The 2,915-nt window shown below is 41.0% G+C and overlaps 2 non-coding genes across 2 annotated transcripts; one reads left to right on the top strand and one right to left on the bottom strand.

The window, feature by feature from the left end:
- Window positions 1-675: 675 nt before the first annotated feature.
- Window positions 676-749, top strand: TRNAI-AAU (transfer RNA isoleucine (anticodon AAU)). The gene has a single exon. It is a non-coding gene; the product is annotated as a tRNA-Ile (tRNA).
- A 73-nt stretch (window positions 750-822) lies between these two features.
- Window positions 823-897, bottom strand: TRNAV-AAC (transfer RNA valine (anticodon AAC)). The gene has a single exon. It is a non-coding gene; the product is annotated as a tRNA-Val (tRNA).
- Between the last annotated feature and the right edge of the window lie 2,018 nt (window positions 898-2,915).

The raw sequence follows: 2,915 nt of genomic DNA on the forward strand, positions 1-2,915 counted from the left end.
GCACTTGATGCAACCTATCCTATATTTTCATCCATGTTTCGCAGGAGCCAACCCCCTGAACTTTCACCTCGCCTTTTCCTCCTGCATGCCCCCTTAGGCTGGTCACAGTGAGGAGGAACTTAGGAGTAACATCACACACTTCAATATAACTTTGCTTATGTGGCACGTATTTAATGAAGAGAGAGGTGCTTGTGGTAACTAGCTAAGTTACCGGAACATCACACACTCCAAGAAACAATGAGTCTATAACCTAATAAATACATCGTTGCATGACACTACATAGATGTTCCTACCCACTATGGAGGTAGTAACATAGTCTAGGGAAGTGTGAAGTTACTAGCTTATGTTCTTGCCCATTGTGACCAGCCTTAGGTCTGGCCGACCCCGGCCCACGACCATCGCACCACAATCACCGCCTCCTCCGCCAGCCGATCGTACCACCGCCGGCTGCAGACGCCTCCGCTGCTCGTACGTTTAAAGAAGGAAATATGAGGCGTGTTACAGACGTCGATTTTTTTACAAACCCTCCGTCAGGAACGTTTACAACTAATAGAAGTTTAAGTAGGTGTGTGGTCTCATTCTTCCTGCCAATTGAAAAGACGAAAACAAGAATGTTCTACATTCTTGCAGGGTGTATTACTCTCTGAAGGATGATACTCAGACAATGTTCAAACTGGCCTATTAGCTCAGCTGGTTAGAGCGTCGTGCTAATAACGCGAAGGTCGCAGGTTCGAGACCTGCATGGGCCATTACTATTTTTTTTTCTTCTTCTCTTTTTTTCACTGTTAAAATTGCAAAAAAATGAAGGAAAAAAATAGAGTTTGGCTTCGCCCGGGTTCGAACCGGAGACCTTCCGGTGTGTTAGACTGACGTGATAACCAACTACACCACGAAACCTTTGTGGTGGACTTATCCACAAGTACTTATAATTATTTCTTACTGTGGCGCCCACTTGGTTGGGTAGACAAACCAGTGTCATGTCAGATTGAGATCCTACAACAAGAAAACGAACAAGTGTGATATTGCATTAAAAAAACTTGAGAATTTCATCTACATTAAGCAATGGCTACTGTAATGGATTTTTGATGCTTCAGACTTCCACTCTATGGTGCTAACAGTTGCAGCAGTATGACATACTTGGGAGGACAGGAACAATGTAAGAAGCGGAGAGAACATTCCTTGTCTTGTTCAAATGGTGGGGAAAATTAAAGCATACATTGACTTCATATTGGCGAACAATTTTAGATTGGCTGTCCCAACAGGTATGAGAACCTGGCATCAATCCCAAAATGGTCTCCGCCACCGGAAGGGCAGTTCTGATCAATGTAGATGTTGCTATCTTCTCTGAATCAAAACGCATGGGTATTTGTGTTTTAATTCAGAATCACATGGGTCTGGTACTAGCTGCTTGCGGACGATCTGTGGACCGAGTTGAAAATCCATAAGCGGGGAAGCTATTGCAATGCGTCATGTGCTGTTATTGAAGCTGGGTTCCAAAAGATTGTGGTGGCATCTGATTATTTGACCTTGGTTACCAAAGTAAACAGCAACATGGTTGATAGATCTCATATATGTGTCGTTGTGTTTGATATAAAAAAATAGGGTCTCAAACTTCTCATATTGTAAGTTTACTCATGTACATCGAATCTGTAATGTGGCAGCACATGTTCTAGCGAAATCAGCAGAACATGATGTTGGGTCCTGTTGGTATAGCGAGTCTCCTGAAATTATCAGGACCATTGTGTGCACTGGATAATTAGGAATATGAATGAATGATGCTGCCCATTTCCTCAAAAAACAAAGGGCAAGTGTGTAGTCTTCCGTAGTGGCTTACATTATATAAAGTTATTTTGTGTAGTTGTGTGTCCAATAAATGAAGTCCAACACTTAATATTGAGGATATATCATGCCCTTGTGCCAAGGTGCTTTCCCATATTTTTCTGCTGGTCTCAACCATGCCGCTTTCTGTTTTGTTCGAGATATCATGGTGCTCATGTCAACAATTGTTTCATCATTTTCCCTTCACACTTAGCTTTCTTAGATGACCCTACTAAAAGTAGGACATATTTTTGGTCAGTGGTTTTCTTAAGCATACTCAATAGGATGATCATGATATATTTGTGCAACTCATGTAAACTAGGTGATCAAGACCTCGTATGCCTCAATGTGTTTGCTTTCAATGTCAATGGTAGATGAGTTAGGACACTTCAATATTTTTCTTAGCTCGTCTCTCTATTTGCTTAGACTACTAAGAGAGATAGAGTAGATATTTTCAACAACTTTTGAGAAATATTTCTCAAATAGGCTCCAAAGAGCATACCGGCCTTCATGCTTAGGTTGTCAAGACGTTGTATGCCTCTGCTTTATCAGGCAACAGAGGAGGGCGGGCAATTGGAGCGGTCAACACTTTTGACACATTCTCTATTTGGTCATAGCCTCATAGAGATGGTTCAAAATTGGTGAGCCAAATTTTAACAATACTTCTCCAGTATGCTGGATAGTGTCTGAAGATATTTAGCAAATGTCTGAAGATATCCCTAGAAAAACCATGTTTTTGTTGAGGTAATTGACATGTTTTTGTTGACGGAGTCATTTTCATGGAAAATGTCACTTTGTTAAATGTTAATGTTTCCTTACAAGTGAAGTTAAAAGGTATGTGTTTGTTAATTAATCATGGTCCATACCAATCTCATTCATTCAACCACATCCCATTCTCATTCGTCCAACCAAACACAATATTGGTACCCATTAAGTTGAAGTTGTAATCTTCGATCTAACGGTACAAGGTAGGAAGATGCAGTTCATCATAGTTGGTAGCATTCCTTTGCGACTAAGTTAGAAAATTTAAATGTGTAATGTAGGCGCATATAGAAAAGATCTCCTACCCTCCAAGCTCCAATGGCCAGCCCATGGGT

This window comes from Triticum aestivum, chromosome 1A (assembly GCF_018294505.1).
Source record: "Triticum aestivum cultivar Chinese Spring chromosome 1A, IWGSC CS RefSeq v2.1, whole genome shotgun sequence".
Lineage (NCBI taxonomy): Eukaryota > Viridiplantae > Streptophyta > Magnoliopsida > Poales > Poaceae > Triticum > Triticum aestivum.